At 47.4% G+C, this 22,063-nt stretch overlaps 5 non-coding genes across 5 annotated transcripts; all 5 read right to left on the bottom strand.

Moving 5' to 3' along the window:
* Positions 1-1,034: 1,034 nt before the first annotated feature.
* On the bottom strand, positions 1,035-1,106 carry TRNAC-GCA (transfer RNA cysteine (anticodon GCA)). Its single transcript has one exon. It is a non-coding gene; the product is annotated as a tRNA-Cys (tRNA).
* Positions 1,107-11,054: 9,948 nt separating this feature from the next.
* Positions 11,055-11,126, bottom strand: TRNAC-GCA (transfer RNA cysteine (anticodon GCA)). The gene has a single exon. It is a non-coding gene; the product is annotated as a tRNA-Cys (tRNA).
* Positions 11,127-13,720: 2,594 nt separating this feature from the next.
* Positions 13,721-13,792, bottom strand: TRNAC-GCA (transfer RNA cysteine (anticodon GCA)). The gene has a single exon. It is a non-coding gene; the product is annotated as a tRNA-Cys (tRNA).
* A 6,324-nt stretch (positions 13,793-20,116) lies between these two features.
* On the bottom strand, positions 20,117-20,188 carry TRNAC-GCA (transfer RNA cysteine (anticodon GCA)). The gene has a single exon. It is a non-coding gene; the product is annotated as a tRNA-Cys (tRNA).
* A 1,803-nt stretch (positions 20,189-21,991) lies between these two features.
* TRNAC-GCA (transfer RNA cysteine (anticodon GCA)) lies at positions 21,992-22,063 on the bottom strand. The gene has a single exon. It is a non-coding gene; the product is annotated as a tRNA-Cys (tRNA).

The raw sequence follows: 22,063 nt of genomic DNA, 5'->3' as shown, positions 1-22,063 counted from the left end.
AAAGTTGAGCGCTGCATGACTTAATTGCTTCAAAACAAAGCAAAGAAGCACGTGTCCACTTTCAACGCCTTGTATTGCCCCATGTTCTCCTGGTAAGCGTTTCCTTGTGCTGTTACGGAGGAAGCGCATACCTGATATCGATCAGTAAATCTGAAACCTGAAATACGCTTGGCGGAGAAGCTGGAAGAGAAGTGACTTTTGCACAGACCGCGAGATCATGAGGTGTGCTGTTCTACTGGAGGAACGCAGCGGGCCTTGTTTTCCATATCGTTATCGTTATTAGGGTTACGCAGAAATGGTTTGAACTGCGCCTCCTGAAGTGTGGGTAAAGCATAATTGCTGTTTCCACTCAGGCCGTATCTTTTTATTATGTACTCATTAATAATTCGGGGTGAGGTAAGAGAGAAGCTGCAAGACGGTAGCGGAAAGCGATTTCTATTCTTGGCCCTTGTCTGTCGTTATGAGTGAGAACATTTGTGGTCTCCTTTGTTTGTTTGTTTGAACACTCGCTCCACAAGTGTAGTTTTCAAGCCGCGTATTGTATCACACTCGAAAATAATAAATGCAATGGCTACTGCAACATGGCTGGCAGGAGACCTTCCAAAGCACGCGCGCGCTTGACGGCTCGCGAGAGTTTCGAGCGGTTGCCGCGAGATGGCGGGACGAGTCCAGGGCGAGGATGTCGAGTCGGTGAAGAGCGCTTGCAGCATTCTTCCACGGTGTCTCGCCGCAGGCGCACCCTTTCTCAAGGCTCATGACACGTTCGTCTGCACACAAGAAACGGTTGAGTGTAGAGCTGCGATTATTGCGATTACCACATTGGGTGTTCTCGCTACCGATTCGTTAAAGGACACACTACTGTTGGTCACGTCAAATAAGACATTAACCGTAGCTAATGGTGCGTGTTGGGAGCGTTCGGGCAACAGTGTTTGTGGATATTGGTTGAATTTATTTGTTGAATTTATTTAGTTTGGTGACGTCGCCAAAAAAGAAGAAAGCGAGAAAAGCGCAAGCGGAAAAAAAGAAACAAGCAGAGGGGGCACCCGGGTTTGAACCGGGGACCTCTCGATCTGCAGTCGAATGCTCTACCACTGAGCTATACCCCCGAGCGATTTTTTCCTGCGTACACGGCGAACAGAGGCAGCACGTGCCAAAGCCTACCGCATCGCATTGTGAAAAACAGCCGTCGAACACAAAACACCCGCTCCGGTGCCTGCTCTTGCACCACATACGCACTATGCATACACGATAGAGTTTCACGGGAAAATGACCTTGTAGGCCTCGGACTCTCAGCTTATCGGTCCCACCGCGGACCTTTTCATGATTATGTAGGCCGAACGAGGTGAGCATATGTCGTTGAAAGGCCGTCATAGTTTTAAAACGCAGAAAACACGGTTGAGTTGCATGTATATGTCCTTCGTACCACTGCCACGTTTCACCGCCCAACAAATGTTATCGCAGGGCGCACAACGCGCCCGCATATATCGGAAGTTTCTGGAATGTCATCCATGGTTCCATTCGCAGTCTGTCACTGAACCTTGTGTAATTTGATTGCAGTATGCGCTACGCGCATAGTGCGGAACCTTGTGGAAGACACGTGGGTCACAGCGATTACTCTCGAACATTCGACGACTGATGCATAAAAGCCGACGCGCTTGACCCGCTGATCAGATTTTCGAAGATCGCCGACTGTGTTCGCAGCTATCGTTGCGCTGTAAGTGCAGCCTACTTTTGTGGGCACATGTTCGCCCAATAAAAGATAGTTTTCTCTTTCACAGTGTTGCTACTGTTTTCTTTAACGTCACTACCACGTGACATCTCGGGGATGTGCTTTGCGTTCATGTACCGGACGCCCCCACAAAGCCGTGACCCACGCCCGAACGCGGAAGACACCACCAACGTCGCCAAGAACCAGAGAGGTAGCCGCATGCTGCAAGGACTGCCCCCGGAGCACGATCTTTTGCCTCAGATGACCAGTTAGATCGTCGCCCAGTCAACCCCAATGGCAGCCCCAGGGTCCCCCGTCGTGCTACAGCAACCCAGGGAGCCTCCGACGTTCCGCGGTTCAGCATTCGAGCACCGGCAAACCTGGCTTGAGACGTAAGAGAGGGTCGCTGCATTTAACAGCTGTAACAGCGAGGACAAACTTCGACATGTCTCTTTTGCATTGGAAGACGCCGCGAGGACATGGTTCGAGAACCCAGAAGCCGCCTTAACGACGTGGGACCTGTTCCGAAGCGGCTTCCTGCAGACATTCAGAAGGGTCGTACGCCGAGAACGAGCCCAGTCACTACTAGAAACCCGAGTGCAGCTGCCTAATGAGACCATCGCGATCTTCACGGAGGAAATGAGCAGTCTATTCCACCATGCCGACCCGGAAATGTCCGAGGAGAAGAAAGTCCGCCTACTCGTGCTTGATGTGAAGGAGGAACTTTTCGCCGGAATGGTACGAAGCCAACCGAAGACCGTCGACGAGTTTCTTCGCGAGGCCACCAGCATCGAGAGGACACTGCAAATACGGAACCGGCAATTCAATCGCCGCACTAACTCAACCAACATCGCCGAAGTTCAATCACTGGCCACCGACGACCTGCACGAGACTATCCGAACGGCCGTGTGGGAGGAGCTACAGAAGCTGTTCCCTTCATCACAGCCTCAAGTGGCTTCGATTGCGGACGTCGTACGTGAGGAGCTCCATCAACTCGGAGTAGCCCCTGAATCGCCACAGCCTCAGCCACAAGCGATGACATACGCCGCTGTAGCCAGCCGTCACGCTCCCCCTCCGCGCCCACGGCCAGGCCCAGCGACGACACAGTTCCGTCATCCACCACCACCCCCGCCGCCAGCACGCCAAGCCGTCGCCCCACGCAGTATTCCAAGGAAGACTGGTATTTGGCGCGCCTCCGAGCACTGTCCGCTTTCCTATCACTGCGGAGAAGCCGGGCACATCTACCGCCGATGGCCTTACCGCGAAATGGCACTGCGGGGTTCGCCATCTCATGGGTGGCGGCAACGGAAAAGTAACCTGCCATGAGTAACTACTTAAGAGGAAAAAACAAAACCAGGAAAGAAACCATTTATGATAACTCAAAGCGAAGCTCATTACTTTTCGAAGCGAGATAGGGATGCCTTAGAACACGCACCTATAAAGCGAGATATAAGAAGACGAAGCATGTGCTTGCTGCGGTAAAGCTAGGGAAACGACGGAGCATGTTTTATTAGAATGTGAAGACGTCTACCCAGCGGTCGATTTAGGCACCACTGGCCTCTTTGAAGCCCTTGGGTTCAGCGGGAGCAGTGGTAAAGAAAACATGTGCGCAATAGGCATTAGTAAAAGGCGATTGGAGGATTGGTGGAAGAAAAGTAGGTAAGCGACAAAAGACGGAGACGTACAAAAGCATAGTTCGCAAAAGGCAATCAGAAAATTTGGGCGTCGTAGTTTATAGTGTTTTTTTTTTCGTTGTTTAACCTTGGTAGGACATTAGGCAGTATTACAGCAAGAGCTTGATGGCGCAACCCACCGCCCCGTTCCAAAGGGGACGCTCATAACATCGATCCATCCATCAAACAACGCCCCGCGCCCACGGCAAGGCGAACGCCCACGAAAGGATGGCAAGCTGGTGAAGAGCACTTGCAGCATTCTTCCACGGTGGCTTGCCGCAGGCGCGCCCTTTCTCAACGCTCATGACACGTTCAGGTACACACAAGAAACGGTTACGTCTAGACCTGCGATTCTTGCGGTTATCACATTGGGTGGCCTCGTTACCAATTCGTTAAACGACAAAGTAGTGTTGGTCACGTCAAATAAAATGCTAGCCGCAGCTAATGCTGCGTGTTGGGAGCGTTTGGGCAACTTGTTTGTCAATTTCGGTTGAATTTATTCAGTTTGGTGCCTGTTTAGTGACGGACACGATCACGTTCCGGTGACGCTTGCAGCGGTCTTACCTTGTCGTGCCTTCAGTTTCACCTGCGCCTTTAATGTCGTTCTTCTTCGTCGCTCCTTCTCGGCACTTTCCTTCGTTCTCGTTTTCTGTATTTTCATTCCTTTTCTTTTTAATTTACATGAACTTAGTGCAGCGCTGTATGCCTTCAATAACACCGGCAACCCCTCGTTTCACGGGAAAGAAAAAAATAAAGAAAGCACGGGAAAACGCTGATTACCGTCCTAAGAACACAAACGCGTGTGATGTTTCACACGTGAGTAAACGGTGACTACGTCTACTTCTTTTATTTTCATCTCCAAAGAAAAGAGAGGAGAAAAGAGGGAAGTCACAGAAAGCTATCTGAGCTCAAGAACATAAGTGTATAGTCTGGCAACGGCCACACGCAAACTTTTCAAAGCAGGTGCTGTCCACGCACTGTCAAATTAAACAACACTGGTGAGGGCGCTAATGCCTCTTTCTTTTTTTTTAATTACATATTTCTTGCCTCTGCACCGATAATTGCTTTTCATGCTTGGTAACCACATCCCTTGCGCTTTATTTAAATAAGAGTAATAGTACCATGGTCTGTTTGTCGAACTTGCGAGTTCCTTGGGGCGGTCTAACAATCTTTCAAAGGAAAAGAACAGCGTTGCTAATTTCAACTTAAGGGCACAGGGACACATGCAAATAAAACACAATTTACTGTTCCCTAATGGTTTATAATCTATGATTGATACTCGCATGCATTCATTATAGAAATGACATGCACTCACGCATTTTCAGCCGCTTTTGTTCAACGTAATGTTAAACCGCACCGCTGCTAAGAAAAAGAAAGCGCATATATATATATATATATATATATATATATATATATATATATATATATATATATATATATATATATATATGTGTGTGTGTGTGTGTGTGTGTGTGTGTGTGTAGTGAGCTAAGGGAGAAGGGAGGACGAAGAAGTTACAAGAACAAGACACCCGTCTCACTCAGATTTGCTTTTCTGCTGTCGTTCTAGTAAGGAACCCTACATTTTGCCGCAGCCGACAGATTTTGAAAAACAGATGCGGGTGGCGTTTTTCATCGACTAGGCGTCATCCGAGTCTGTTGTTTTTACCCGATACAAAGCGCACGGTGAGCCATCGACGGACCTTCCTCTCGAAGTTAGTTCTACCACGCTGCTCAACGTGGTGCTGCAACAAGCTGCAATAAGCCGCCAAGGCCTGTTGCAAACAGGATCGGTGACAGTGAATCTACTGCTGCAGGCAGTGAGCGAATTCGTTCGGGAATTCATACGACGTGGCACCCTCAAAGAGGAAGCGCCTGTGGGGAAGGTGAGCCTAGACTTGACTGTAATTGAGCTGCAAAGGCACCTTCTGCAACATAATGTAATAACGAGAACTTTCGTCCAAGCGCTTAATCGAGAGCAATCAGCACGAGGTGTGTCTGAACCGGGTATTTTTGAAGGAGAGTCGCAAAGCGCACACTGCTGGCTGTGGTTTTTCGAGTACACCTGTGACAAGAATATGTGGCACTCCGGCAACACAAAGATTTTGACTATGCGCCTGCTATTTGGGTGTTAACGCCAGAAAATCATACGATGTGCAACTCATGGATCATGGACCAATACGTTGGGAACTGTGGAAAAGAAAAATTTTACCGGTTTTCTAAGGCAATGCCGTAGAAAGGCGGGATGTTGCACTGTGGTTCAGATATACATGTGGCTCTCTGCTTGAGAACTGTCTTGAGAGGCGTCGCTTATTTTGTTCTGCACAGCCGAAGCTGTCGTCTCCTGCAGTTGTAGTGTTGGTAACGCAAGGGTAGTGTATCGAGATCCGTGGTCATGTCCAGCTGAAAGGTCCAAGAACATTTGATGACCCGCTGAACTTTCTACAGTCCTCAGCGCCAAGAATTACATTGAGGAGACAGCCAGATGGTAAAACAGAGCAACTTGATACTCGTCAACTGAGTGAACGTCTAGAGTCGTTGCCGTCATCTGAATGTGAAGATAGCTTCATAAACAAACCTTTCGGAAGCGCCAATATTGTCTGTGATGATGGTGAAGAACCAATTACCACTGTTCAGGACAAACTACTTCCTCATAATCTGACCACCGTGGATAACAGGCCCCAGAAAAAGAGCTTCAGTGAGACAGTGTATGTGGTGTCGTCAAGCTCAATGTATGCCCCCTTTAAAGTAAATGGCGTTCAAGTGCAGGCTGTGGTTGACAATTGGGCTTCTGTATCAATTATCAGCAAACGTCCAGTGGATGCCGGTCATCTGTATGCTGGTAGAGCTTTGCGCGTCGAAGCCTATGATGGGTCAGTGACCATGCATAGCGAATCAATAGCATTGGCTATTGAATTCCAACGGCATTGTCTTACTAGTAACGTATTGGCAATTCCCAATGTCGCCTACAATTTTCTTTTGTCGCGCCCAGACATGAACAAACTTAAGATAAACCTCTGTTGGTACCACCAAGCAATGGTCGAAGACAACATGAGAACAGAAGATCCTGGTGAAGAACCCAGTGCATCAAGGCTAATTTTTCACCAGGAAGACATCAAGACATCAAGAAGTACCCAGAGCTTACATGTATGGGGAGCTACCCTCCAGCATTGAAATCACATGTCGTTCCTTTCGAGCTCGCAGATAAAACAGTGGTTCGTAGAACCCCCTATAATATTTCCAGAGATAAAAAGTTGTGGTTGAAAAAGGAGTTGCAAGAAATGTTGGACGCAGGTATCATACGGCCTTCTGTATCCCCATTTGCTTCTTCTATAACTATTGCACCAAAAGAAGACGGGACATTCCGCCTCTGCACAGACTATCAGGCTCTCAATCGTCAAACTGAATTGACACCTTATCCAATGCCGAGAACCGACGACATCATTGACGAAACTGGTGGTTGCGATTGTTTTTCACGAATAGATTTCTTCAAGGGCATGTGGCAGATTCCACTAACTGAAGAAACAAAAAAGTACACCGCGTTCATCACCCCATTTGACTTGTTTGAGCACAACTGCCTACCATTTCGTTGGAAAAACTCCCATGTATTGTTTCAGAAAATTATTACCGACATTCTGAAACATTACTTGGGCACATTTTGCAATGTGTACATCAACGATCATCATCGTCAACATAGGAGGAGCACCGTAGTCATCTTTCAAAAGTTCTTCACACTTTCAGCCTTGCCCAACTCAAAGTCAACTTTAAGAAAGTGCGTTCTTTCAAGATAAGCTAGTATTTCTTGGCAGGGTGTTTGATGAACGCACTAAAAGCGCTAAGCAACAATAAATAGAGAGAATCTCCAAGCTGGTAAAGCCTTATGACGTGCACTCCCTGCGCGTTTTTCTTGGCCTAGCAGGACACGTCAGGGCGTCTACAAAAGTCTATGCACTGACTAGGTGCCTCACACGTATGAACCAGAAAGACGTGCCTTTTAAAGGGGACGAGGAGTGTGAAAGTGCCCCTTGTGAGCTTGCAAAACTAATATGGTGGTACCCCAGCTTCCGAATACCGGATTTTTCTCTGCCTTTCGTGCTGAACAAAGACGCATCACACTATGCTACCGGGGTAGTTCTATACCAGAAACCCTCAAAACAAGCTGATCAAACCAAACGCCAGGTTGTGGGGTATTATAGCTATACCCTGAAACCCGCTGAAATCAATTACTCTACCACAGAAAAGGAAGCTCTGTTCGTCTTAAAAGCTGCGCACTACTTTCATACTTACCTGCAAGGTGCCAGATTCATGCTTTTCACTGACCATCATGACACTGACTCAACTTCTGAGCATGGCCCTGCCAAGAGACCGCATTGCTAGATGGGTCAACTATCTGCGACAGTGATTTCGTAATTCGCGTCGTCCTAGCCCGCACCTCACTGACGCTGACGCACTGTCAAGATTACATGTGCACGCATCAAGCAAGAATCCAGAGGCAATAAATCATATTAAGCTGTGGGAAAGTACAGAATAGCTCCCGTTTATCAATGGAAAGTATAACGTACCACCAACTATGGTTCAAAGGACTCTTCATCTGTACCACGACACTCCTGAATCGGGCGCACATGATGGCCTCTGGTGCACGTATAAGACGTATAAGAAATTGCTTATCAGATTCACATGGGTGGGCATGAAAAAAGAAATCAGCCATTACATCCGCACATACCATGTCTGTCAGGGGAATAAAGTTAAATTCAAGCAATCGACAGACGTCATGAGACATACCCTGAATATTCAAGCGTCCCATTTGAAGTAATTCATTTGAACTTCGCGGAGCTAAAAAAAAGGGCGAAGGAGTCAAGCGAACATAAGCTTTCCGGCTCTCCATAGATGAGTGCACAAGGACGATTGCGGCTCAAGCTGGCAAAGACGCAAACTGCGTTATCGATCTCCTCAAGGTTGAATGTTTTAAACACACAAAGACGCTAGTCTGTGACTACTGGCCGGCCTTCCAGAGTGCGAAGTTATCAAAGTTAGCACAGGAGCGCGGGATGATGATGAAGTATTCGTCTCTATACCACCCGGCAGCAAAAGGACAAGCGGGGCGTGCCATACGAGACGTCAAACTGATCTGAAGATGTATCCAGACTTTGCCGGTGGCTGGAAGTACTGTCTCGAGGCCGTTGTAAAACATCACAACAGATCGTTCGCCACTTATATAGGCTGCAGTCCTCATTTTGCCACTTCGGGCAGGGTGCCCATACTTCCTGCAAATAGGGAGCTAGGGCTCTTAGAGAACGTCGAACTCACTGAAGTAAACAAAAAACTGTCCAAGAACAGGACGTGTACAAGTGCCGCATGAAGACAAACTTTGATAAAAGGCATAGTAGCGAGATACCGGACATACAACTTGAAACTATGCCCTGCTAAGGAAAGGAGTTGGACCTTGAAATTCTAAATTTTGCGGACCATTTCAAGTGATTAATTAAGACTGCATCCCAGCATGGTATGTTGAAGAACATCTGGTGCGCTGGAGCCTTGGGTTAAACGGACTGCGCCTCTATTGTAAACATATTCAATGGTACACCAGGGGGTGTAACCAAAAGAAGTCCGGATGAGTGAAGCTGGCAGCGCTGGATGCATGAAAGGGGACGAAGAAGTAGGCTAGGGGTACCCGTCTCACTGAGATTATCTCTTCTCTACTGCAGTTATAGTTAGGAAGGCTGTAATATATATAAGCTGATGTGGAAAATGACAATTTTATCTTGCAGAATGTCACGTAATAATTACATCGCAGGCATCACGTGTCTGCAGCCATTTAGCGCCAAACGAGCGGAGTGGCACGCGTCTGTGACCAGGGGTCACAGCGCAGCCCTCGCTCTCACCACCAAAGCCAAGTGCGTCGCATGTGGGTGGTGCGAATGTTGGCAAACAATGCGCGATTTGTCGAGACCTCACGTAGGCACGTCGTAGTCGTAGTAATACACGAAGTATCTTTTCCCTATAAAATGCCGAAGATCATAACATGTGGAACTGCGAGGCACGCTGATTGAGAGTTTATGACCGTACTACTGGAGAGATAGACAGAGAGAGGCAAAGGAAAGACAGGGAGGTGAACCGGAGGATGTCTCCGGTTGGCTGCTCTGTACCGGGGAGGGGACAAATGGCTGCGAAAGTAAGCACGAAACGTAGACCCTGCCTTTTCTTGCCCGCACTGTCTCACCGCATGCAAATGTGGTTGCTCAAACCGCAATTTCCCGACCTCCTACACAACTAGCAACTCGTAAACACAATCATCGGCGGACCGCAGTATCCTCCGGTCTATTTGTTTACTTTATGACCGCGCCGCACCCTTCACGGACAAGACGGCGAGACTAGTGCGAGAACACGGTATAGCAGTCTCGTTCACGCCATCCGCATCGACCGTTTAAATTTATAGTCGAGAACGAACGTTTCCTGCGGGCGTCCATGCAACATCGCGTACGTACCAGTGCACGAGTTGTAAGACGCCAGTAATGTCAGGGGACAAAAAAAAAACATTAAAAATCAACGAGCCAGAACGGATAGTGCTAGTCATTCATGTCTCGTAAGGGATACAGGTCAACACTTTTTTCTTTATGAAGTAAAAATAATAACATACAATATGCGGTATCATTGAAAGTTGAGTGGTGCATGAATTGTTTCAAAACAAAGCAAAGAAACACGTGTCCACGTTCAACGCCTTGTATTGCCCCATGTTCTCCTGGTAAGCGTTTCCTTGTGCTGTTACGGAGGAAGCGCATACCTGATATCGATCAGTAAATCTGAAACCTGAAATACGCTTGGCAGGGAAGCTGGAAGAGAAGTGATTTTGACACAGACCCCGAGATCATGAGGTGTGCATGCTGTTGTACTGGAGGAACGCGGCGGGCCTTGTTTTCGATATCGTTATCGTTATTAGGGTTACGCAGAAATGGCCCTTCCTGAAGTGTGGGTAAAGAATAATTGCTGTTTCCAATCAGGCCGTCCTTGTTTTATAATGTACTCATTAATAATTCGGGGCAAGGTAACAGAGAGAAGCTGCAAGACGGCAGCGGAAAGCGCTTTCTATTCTTTGCCCTTGTCTGTCGGTATAAATGAGAACATTTGGGTTCTCCTTTGTCTGTTTGAACACTCGCTCAACAAGTGTGGTCTTCAAGCCGCGTATTGTGTCAAACTTGAAAATAATAAATGAAACTACTACTGAAACATAGCTGGCAGGAGACCTTCAAAAGCACCCGCGCGCTTGACGGCTCGCGAGAGTTTCGAGCGGTTGCCGCGAGATGGCGGGACGAGTCCAGGGAGGGGATGTCGGGCCGGTGAAGAGCGCGTGCAGCATTCTTCCACGGTGGCTTGCCGCAGGCGCGCCTTTTCTCAACGCTTATGACAAGTTCATCTACACACGTGAAACGGTTACGTCTAGAACTGCGATTATTGCGATTATCACATTGGGTGTCCTCGTTGCCAATTCGTTAAACGACAAACTAGTGTTGGTCACGTCAAATAAGACATTAACCGCAGCTAATGCGGCGTGTTGGGAGGCGTTCGAGCAACTGTGTTTGTGGATTTCGGTTGAACTTATTTAGTTTGGTGACGCCGCCCAAAAAAAAAAAAAAGAAGACAGCGAGAAAAGTACAAGCGAAAAAAAAAATCAGGAACAGGGGGCACCCGGGTTTGAACCGGGGACCTCTCGATCTGCAGTCGAATGCTCTACCACTGAGCTATACCCCCTTTTGTTTTCTTTTTCTTTATTACTGCCATGTTAACATAGAAAACAAGACATTTTAACAATACACAACAGTCACGACAAGAATCTCTGCCATTGGGTGGCAGTCACGCGGCTACAAACGCTTGAAATTCGCAAGCTCAGTCATCACATTGAGACATGTTGGTTTTTCTTTTTGCATATTATACATTTCCTTAATGTAACAAATGCTTTCAATGAAGTATTCTCTAACAGGCATGGCGTTTATATCGGCATGTCTCACGGCCATGCTAGTTTTCCCTAAACTATGCAAGGACACCAGCTTCAACATGTCATATGGCACATCGTCTTCATTTAAAGTAGGCAAGAAACGAATCCCATATGGTTTAATCGGCAAGTCCTTCTTTAGCGTTCTCTGTAAAATGTCCCAATGGTACACAGCATCCCAGCAGTCAAGAAATATGCGTTCAACTGTTTCGGGTTTCCGGCATAGTAAACAGTTGACGCTCCAAGGCACAGAAAGTCTTTTTTCCTCTAGCGACGGTTTCACAGGTAATGTATTGGGGCGGAGCTGTGAAAAATAAAGGATTTTACCGACGGGCGTACTGGCATTTGTTTTACTCTTTTTAGAACGTCCTTTTCAGGTCCAGTGCAGAACATCGAGCGACACAATTGCACCGGCAACATTGTGTCTATCAGCTCCTTATATAAGACCTTTCGTGGTACCCGACTTAAGTATTCCATGGAAAACCCAACCTTTAACAACTGAAAAGCCCATACTACTTCTTTTTGGACACCACGCACTCGGCCTTGACTGCGCCAACGTGACGGTACAATGAATTCAGGTATAGCTTCGCACAGCCTTGTTTGAAACATAGTTAACAAATATAGGTCATTTTGATCCCGTAGGTAAACAAACCTCGACACACTCTGCCTAATGAACAAATGTGCCAGACCTAATCCTCCACATTTAACGGAACGAAGGAGCTTAGTGCGACTGGTGCGCTCCCAGCTTGAACCCCACGCAAACACTGCGAGTGCTCTGTGCAAACGTTGTATGTTAGCCCTTGACGTGTACGACCCTTGAAGCACGTAAGAAATTTTCGCAACGGCAAACAAGTTGCACACCTTCGCACGAGCAAACATTGGGAAATTGCGGCCTCCCCATTTAAGTGTGCACTCACGAAGCCTTTCAGCTTCGGCATTCCAGTAATCAACCGCGTCACGGTAGTGCCCAAGCGGCACCCCTACTTTGCCGGAGTGACTGTCCAGCCGATATTTGCAAACGTACTCGGATAGTCTTCCCAGGGGCCTATTATCCATATCCCTAGAGATTTATCAAAGTTGATAGCACTGCCTGTCATCCTGCAGTATGATAACGCTTCTGCGACCGCGATTTTAACGCTTTCTTTACCCCGACAAAACAACGCGATGTCGTCCGCGTACGCGAGCACTTTCACTTCCGTGGACGGTACTCTGAAACCGGATATTCTGTTGTCATTCATGATGTTCCTACAAAGCGGCTCTAGGTATATTGCGAATAAAAGAGAGGACAAACCACGCCCCTGGCGCGCAGATGACCGGACGCTGACGCTTTTGGTAACCTCCTTGTTTATAATGAGGCTGGCGGTACAGTCTTGATAGCACATCTTTACCCATCTAAGATCAAATCCCCTACATGTATATGTTCTAGAATACTGAAAAGAATTTTATGGGCCACACGGTCGAAAGCCTTCTGCATATCTAACTGTAAATTCGCTTGGCAGGGAAACTGGAAGAGCAGTGGTTTTTGCATAGACCGCAAGATCATGAGGTGGTGCTGTTGTACTGCAGAAACGTAGCGGGCCTTGTTTTCCATGTCTTTATCGTTATTAGGGTTACGCAGAAATGGTTTTAACTGCCCCTCCTGAAGTGTGGGTGAAGAATAATTGCTGTTTTCAATCAACCCGTATATTTTATATTATGTGCTCATTAATATTTCGGGGTAAGGCAATTAACACACACAAGCTGCAAGACGGCAGCGGAAAGCGCTTTCTATTCTTCGCCCTTGTCTGTCGGTATAAATGAGAACATTTGTGTTCTCCTTTGTCTCTTTGAACACTCGCTCGACAAATGTGGCCTTCAAGCCGCGTATTGTGTCACACTTGCAAATAATAAATGAAACTACTACTGAAACATGGCTGGCAGGAGACCTTCAAAAGCACCCGCGCGCTTGACGGCTCGCGACAGTTTCGAGCGGTTGCCGCGAGATGGCGGGACGAGCCCAGGGAGAAGATGGCAAGCCGGTGAAGAGCGCGTGCAGCATTTTTCCACCGTGGCTTGTCCCAGACGCGCCCTTTCTCAACGCTCATGACGCGTTCATCTACACACGAGAAACGGTTACGTCTAGATCTGCGATTATTGCGATTATCACATTGGGTGTCCTCGTTACCAATTAGTTAAACGACAAACTAGTGTTGGTCACGTCAAATAAGACATTGAGCGTAGCTAATGTTGCATGTTGGGAGCGTTCGGGCAACAGTGTTTGTGGATATTGGTTGAATTTATTTAGTTTGTTGACGCCGCCAAGAAGAAAAGAAGAAAGCGAGAAAAGCGCAAGCGGAAAAAAAGGAACAAGCAGAGGGGGCACCCGGGTTTGAACCGGGGACCTCTCGATCTGCAGTCGAATGCTCTACCACTGAGCTATACCCCCGAGCGATTTTTTTCCTGCGTACATGGCGAACAGAGGCAGCACGAGCCAAAGCCTAGCCCACCGCTTTGTGAAAAACAGCCATCGAACACAAGACATCCACTCAGGTGCCTGCTTTTGCACCACATACGCACTATGCATACACGATAGAGTTTCACGGACGAAATGACCCAGCGGACCTCGGACTCTCAGCTTATCGGTTCCACCTCGGATCTTTTCATGATTACGTAGGCCGAACGAGGGGAACATATGTCGTTGAATAGCCGCCATAGTGGTACAACGCAGAAAACACGGTTGAGTTGCATGTCGTACCACTGCAGGATATCTGCAGACACACATACCCAACATATATTATATATATAAACGAGAAGAAGGGGGGTTAACCGAGGGGCCCGATTTTTATTAGTCATATCATGAGAAGCCAACAAACACTGACACCAAGGACAACATAGGGGAAATTACTTGTGCTTAATAAATGAAATAATGAAACGATAAAAATAATGGAAATTAAAGTGGATGAAAAAACAACTTGCCGCCGGTGGGAACCGAACCCACAACCTTCGTTTACTTAACCGAACCCTTTCGTCTCGTTTATTACATAACGAGGGTCTCGAATCCGGCTACATTGATGCCTTCAGGTAGCATATGTGGGTTTATTGACCAGTTGCCTTCACCCAAAAGGATCACGTTCTCGTGACGCCTGCGGCAAAAAGGACGTTCCACGTCCGCCGTCAAGGTCTGTGGGTGGTGGCGCTGGCTAACACTCCCAGGGTTCTACTAGGACACATAAATTCCCAAGAAAGTGGATGGGGAAACAGCGCCGCGATTGCTCAATTGGTAGAGTATCGCACGCGAAATGCGAAGGTTATGGGTTCGGTTCCCACATGCGGCAAGTTGTTTTTTCATCCGCTTTAATTTCCATTAATTTATCGTTTCATTATTTCATTTATTAAGCACAAGTAATTTCCCCTATGTTGTCCTTGCTGTCAGTGTTTGTTGGCTTCTCATGATATGACTATCATATAAATATATATATATATATATATATATATATATATATATATATATATATATATATATATATATATATATATATGTGTGTGTGTGTGTGTGTGTGTGTATCTTAAGACGCTATGAAACAAAGACACGAAGGACAACACAGGGGAAATTACTTGTGTTTACTAATTATTAAATTTAAAAAGAAAAGATAAACATAATGTAAATGAAGATGGCTGAAACAAACAACTTGCCGCCGGTGGGACACAAACCCACGTCTACGCATTGCGAGCGCACGCTTAATGCGAAGACGTAATGGGTAATATATATATATATATATATATATATATATATATATATATATTGACACGTATACTTTCTCGGACGACCACGTTTCACCACCCAACAAATGTTATCGCAGAGCGCAGGACGTGGCCGCATGTATCGGAAGTTTCTGGAATGTTATCGGTGGTTCCATTCGCAGTCTGTCACGAACCTTGTGTAATCTGATTGCTTGTATGCACGACGAGAATAGTGTAGAGGTTTGTGGAAGACACGCGGGTCACAGCAATTGCTTTCGAACGTTCGACGACTGATGTATAAAAGCCGACGCGCTTGACCCGCTGATCAGATTTTCGAAGATAGCCGACTGTGTTCGCCGCTATCGTTGCGCTGTAAGTGCAGCCTGCTTTTGTGGGCACATGTCCGCCCGATAAAAGATAGGTTTCTCTTTCACAGTGTTGCTACTGTGTTCTTTAACGTCACTACCACGTGACATCTGGTGGAGGTGCATTGCGTTCATGTGCCGGACTCCCCCACAAATCCGTGACCCAAGCCCGAACGCGGAAAACAACACCAACGTCGCCAAGAACCAGCGAAGTCGCCGCATGCTGCAAGCACTGCCCCCGGAGCACGGTCTTTTGCCTGAGACGAGCAGTTAGATCTTCAGATCTTCGGCCAGTCAACCCCAATGGCAGCCCCAGCGTCCCCCGTCGTGCTACAGCAGCCCAGGGAGCCTCCGACGTTCCGCGATTCAACATTCGACGACCCGGAAACCTTGCGTGAGGGTATGAGAGGGTCGCTGCATTTAACAGCTGGAACAGCGACGACAAACTTCGACATGTCTTTTTCGCATTGGAAGACGCCGCGAGGACGTGGTTCGAGGACCGAGAAGCCGCCTTAACGACGTGGGACCTGTTCCGAAGCGGCTTCCTGCAGACTTTCACAAGTGTCGTACGCCAAGAACGAGCCCAAGTACTACTAGAACCCCGAGCGTAGCTGCCTAATGAGACCCACCGCGATCTTCACGGAGGAAATGAGCCGTCTATTCCGCCACGCCGACCGGAAATGTCCGAGGAGAAGAAAGTCCGCTTACTCATGCAGGAGGAACTTTCGTCGGAATGGTACGAACACCGACGAGTTTCTTCGCGAGGCCACCAGCATCGAGAAGACACTCGAAATGCGAAACCGGCAATTCAATCGCCACACGAACTCAACCAACTGCGCCGGAGTTGTCACTGGCCACCGACGACCTGCGCGAGACTATCGGAACGGTCGTGCGGGAGGAGCTACAGAAGCTGTTCCCTTCATCACAGCCACAAGTGGCTTCGATTGCCGACGTCGTACGTGAGGAGCTGCAACAAAAACTCGGAGTAGCCCCTGAATCGCCACAGCCTCAGCCACAAGCGATGACATACGCCGCTGTAGCCCGCCGTCACGCTCCCCCTTCGCGCCAACGGCAGGGCCCAGTGACGACACAGTTCTATCGCCCACCACCACCCCCGCCGCCAGCACGCCAACCTGTCGCCCCACGCGGCATTCCAAGGAAGACTGACGTTTGGCGCGCCCCCGACCACCGTCCGCTTTGCGGAGAAGTCGGGCACATCTATCACCGATGCCCATACCATAGAGAAAGAAATCAGACAACCATAGAGAAAGAAATTTCAACAAGAGCGGACACTCCCATGGAGCCCAGCGCCCGAATTGACTGCAGCACACGAAGTGGATGGTATTAACCCCTTCCGGCTTCGGTTTTGGGTGCGCGCGTTTTCAACGTCAGTTCGTAAACGCCACGCCAGCTCCGCTGATCAGCTAGGCATTTTTTTTTCGCTTGTACTGCTGAACCACGCGCGGCCTTCGCGCGGAATCGTTTTAATATTTAGCAAAAACGCTTGCGAACAATCTTCACAAGCCTCCACCGAATCTGTGTCACGTGCAATTTCATAAAGAAAACGCAAGGCGTACGTCTTCTGGAATGATGAAATGTTAATTTTGCTCTATATATATGCTCGTTCCCGGCTTCTTGTGCATTCATCCAAAGTTGTGGCACCACGAAAGCAGCAGTGGTCGCCGTACGATCTCAACGGGATGCCATCAGCTGAAAAAAAATTAAATTACGATCATGTTTCATTTTGGTATAATGGCCTAACGGCAATATTGTTATAGAGGCGAAACGTACGTAAGTGGTGAATGAGCGGTATTACAGATAAATTCACTGTTACATACATTTCGTAGCAAATAGACGGCCCCCAAACAATGCCATAAAATCTGAAGAAACATCCGGTTTTCAAGCATCCCTCCCTTCCCGGGCATAATTTCCTGCACTTTAAGATCACAAATACACAGGTGACGGCGCGTTTCCATAACAACTTGGCCTCAGTTGATAAGATGGTACGCCAAGTACACGGAGGTGCCTACAACACAGGCTCTCAGCCAGACCATGTTACACGCTCGCAGAATGCCTTCTAGTCGCGCTCAAGACAGATTCGTGGGTGCAAAGCCTGTTTTCAGTCGCTCAGGAGACAAATGTCACGTTCTTGAGCTCCTCGGCGTTATCTTTCACGCGGCGCAAGCAACACACCCCCCTGTTATCACTCTCTGGAATCGCTCGTCGCGTTTTCGACAAGCGTGAGTACCGAAATAAGGTATGTGTTGTTGCAGGGCCATAAAAAGCGTCACAAACTTGTCCCACTAAAATTTAGTACACGCAAAACTAACTCACCACGGCTGGCTTGCTTTTTTTGCTAAGAGCTTCACAACCCCAGGCGCAACGAGCATGCCTCAAAAGTATCCCAAAAAAGCTACGAAATGAGTTACAATAATTTGCTGATCCGGATCATGAGAGTGAAATAATCAGAAGAATAAGAATGGGCTGGGGTGCGTTTGGCAGGCATTCTGAGATCATGAACAGCAGGTTGCCATTATCCCTCAAGAGAAAAGTTTATAACAGCTGTGTCTTACCAGTACTCACGTACGGGGCAGAAACCTGGAGGCTTACGAAAAGGGTTCTACTTAAATTGAGGACGACACAACGAGCTATGGAAAGAAGAATGATAGGGGTAACATTAAGGGATAAGAAAAGAGCAGATTGGGTGGGGGAACAAACGCGCGTTAATGACATCTTAGTTGAAATCAAGAAAAAGAAATGGGCATGGGCAGGACATGTAATGAGGAGGGAAGATAACCGATGGTCATTAAGGGTTACGGACTGGATTCCGAGGAAAGGGAAGCGTAGCAGGGGGCGACAGAAAGTTAGGTGGGCAGATGAGATTAGGAAGTTTGGAGGGTCAACATGGCCACAATTAGTACATGACCGGGGCAGTTGAAGAAGTATGGGAGAGGCCTTTGCCCTGCAGTGGGCGTAACCAGGCTGATGATGATGATGATGAATTTTTTGGGTCACAGTATGCGTCACGGACTTCTCCCAGTAAGATTCAGGACACGCGAAACTAACTGCGGCACACAGCCGAGCTGCTTTTCCCTAACTGCGCCACTACGCCGTGCGCGGCCACTGTGCTTGAAAAGTACCCCAAAAAGTAGCGAAGTCAGTTACAATAATGTCTGGGGTCAGAGAAAGCGCCAAAACTTGTCCCGGTTAGATTCAGTACACGCGAAACTGCGTCACACGGCCGAGGTGCTTTTCGTCACTAAGCCAGGTGCGGCGAGCTTGCCCAAAAACTACGGAAATAAGTTATAATAATGCTTGGCTCATAGAAAGCGGCGCAAACATCTCCCAGTACGAGTAATTAACTCAAATTAACTAGGCCTGGACGGCGGAGCTAGGTTCAGTTTGTGCGGTGAGCCTAAATGTGCTTGAAGAGCGTCGCAGGCTGCTAAACAAAATTCCTCCCTTTGCTGTAGTCCAGTAGTGCAGCGGTGCCGTGTCTAAATGCAGACGGAGCAGAAGAGAACACCGGGAGCCGCCCAAAAAAGCGGGCTACATCCAAAACAGACGGGTCGCCGAGCACGCGAGCTTCACATGCGCAGCCCAGCTCGCGCGCTCCTGTGGCATATCTGGCGCATGACGTATGCAAGTGCGTTTAGTGTGCCGCTAGCTTGTTGCTAGGCAACGCAAGAAAAATTAGTCGCAAAGTATAAGTTGATTTACACCCAAAACTTTTTTAGTTTTAGTGGAAAAGAATTAAAAAAATGAAACGCTGCGTGTAAGTTCATTTCACATTCTTTTTTTCCGATGCTCGCGTCAAATAACGGATAGAGTTGAAACTAGGCGTGACGTGTTTCCTGTTGCCAGTTGTTGCTGAGTGTCCCCTCTTGTTGAATCTCCTTCTCTATGCCCATACCGCGAAATGGGACTACGAGGGTTCGCCGTCAACGCTCGGCGCTCGCAGCAAAGTGAACGTAATGCCCCTTAAACTTCGTAAAGTAGTGTCACTCTCCTCCTCCGCCTTCACTCCTCCTCGTTTCTCCTCTCTTTTGCGCTCCCTCCTCGACCATGGCGCCACCTACGTTGCTCGAGCGTAGTAACGGCGCCAACATGCGCTCTTCGTCACTCCGTAGACGCTTCTCGAGCAAAAATGGCGCTGAAGCAAGGCGCGTGGGCCCACGTGATGCTATTAGGCCAATGGCGACGTGGCGGTGGCCTCGGCCAGAGCGCGCGAGGAGGAGGCGGCATTCTTCAAAGCGTGGCACTACTCTACGAAGTTTAAGGGGTTTTAAGTGAACGCCCACGTGAGGATGGCAAGCTGGTGAAGAGTGCGTGCAGCATTCTTCCACCTTGGCTTGCCGCAGGCGCGCCCTTTCTCAACGCTCATGACACGTTCATCTACACACGAGAAACGGTTACGTCTAGATCTGCGATTATTGCGATTATTACATTGGGTGTCCCCGTTACCAATTCGTTAAACGACAAACTAGTGTTGGTCACGTCAAATAAGACATTAACCGTAGCTAATGTTGCGTGTTGAGAGCGTTCGGGCAACTGTGTTTGTGGATTTCCGTTGAATTTATTCAGTTTCGTGACGCCGCCACAAAAAAAAAAAAAAAATGAAGAAGACAGCGAGAAAAGCGCAAGCGGAAAAAAGAAACAAGCAGAGGGGGCACCCGGGTTTGAACCGGGGACCTCTCGATCTGCAGTCGAATGCTCTACCACTGAGCTATACCCCCGAGCGATTTTTTACCTGCGTACACGGCGAACAGAGGCAGCACGTGCCAAAGCCTACCGCACCGCTTTGTGAAAAACAGCCATCGAATACAAAACACCCACTCCGGTGCCTGCTCTTGCACCAAATACGCACTATGCATACACGATAGAGTTTCACGGAAAAAATGACCTTGTAGACCTCGGACTCTCAGCTTATCGGTCCCACCGCGGACCTTTTCATGATTACGTAGGCCGAACGAGGGAAATATGTGTCGTTAAAAGGCCGCCATAGTGTTACAACGCATAAAACACGGTTGAGTTGCATCATGTTTATATCTTTCGTGCCACTGGAGGATATCTGCACACACAAAAAGATATATATATATATATATATATATATATATATATATATATATATATATATATATATATATATATATGTTTATCGTAAGACGTTATAAAACAAAGACACGAAGGACAACATAGGGGAAATTATTTGTATTTATTATATATTGAATTTTAAGAAATGATAAATTAATGTAAATGAATATGGATGGAAAAACAACTGGCGGCTGCTGGGACACAAACCCACGTCTACGTATTACGCGCGCACGTAATGCGTAATATATATATATATATATATATATATATATATATATATATATATATATATATATATCTACCTTGTCCCCAAACAATAATCGTCGGTTATATTTCGTATATTCCACTTCATTCTTTATTTATTTTGTATGAGCTTTAAATTTTTTCCCTATCCCTTTAATATTTGGCACTGGCTACATTCCTGTCAGGAATTCTGTACCACGCTGGCACACGCGTGCAGTTCATGAACTGGAAATACTGGGAGAGTTACGTTAAACAAATGGAACGTGATCGAGACAGTTTACGAATACTGTTTGGAGACAAGCTAAAGTCCATGCGTGGCAACCTTTTCTTGCAGCGCTATCGAACACTGGGTCTCAGCAGTGTAACAGTGGAGCAGATAAAATGGTTGATCCGACATTCTGATACGATGGCATTGTGAGAAGTCCTGAGCGCAAGATGACCAGCCTGCGAAATAACCAAGGATTGATTTTAGGAACCCGTGTTCAGTTTCCTTCTTTTTTTATTGAGGGTAGGGGTGCGGGGGTATCAAACGACATTGTAGCTGCTAAAATCAAAGCAGACCGATACCTGAAATATTCGGCCAAAGGCTGGTGTGGTGGTTTTATCAGGACGTATTGCTCAATCATAATGTGCGAAGAAAGAACTTACGTAATCGAGCTGTTCTTTGGTTTTGGTTTCATTTATTTTTCTATTATTACTTTTTAACATTGACACGGCATGTGTAATTCGATAACAGTTCATGCATGGTACAAGACGTGAACCTATAATTTCAGAACTATGACGCCGAGATGCTTTCAAATGTTCCCGCGCGTTATCCACACATGTTTGCAGCTACTGCCGCTAGATGGCGGGACACGTCCAGAAAGACGAGCGAACGGACGAATGCTTGCAGCCAGTCCCGTGTTGCAAATCCTCAAATCTTACGTTTACAGGCAACCCGTTATGGCACCATTTACTATTCGATTCCCGTTTGTGCTGTCAGGAATTCTTGTCGGGTCATGCCAGGGTTGGACTCGTGCACGAAAATGTGAAGCGACGCAACGGGCATTTTTTAACGCTACATGTTGGGGCGGGGCCAGCGGTGTCGGGTAGTAGTGTTTATTCGTTCATGTATTTTTCTTTTATTTAATTGTGGAGTAGCGTGCGCAGTATTGCGCACAGAAAATGTGATGTTCAACGAAAAAGAAAAACTTTCGAAAAAGAGGGGGCACCCGGGTTTGAACCGGGGACCTCTCGATCTGCAGTCGAATGCTCTACCACTGAGCTATACCCCC

The sequence above is a fragment of the Dermacentor andersoni genome, chromosome 8 (assembly GCF_023375885.2).
Source record: "Dermacentor andersoni chromosome 8, qqDerAnde1_hic_scaffold, whole genome shotgun sequence".
NCBI classification, from domain to species: Eukaryota; Metazoa; Arthropoda; class Arachnida; order Ixodida; family Ixodidae; genus Dermacentor; species Dermacentor andersoni.
This window is presented reverse-complemented; position numbering and strand designations above follow the sequence as displayed.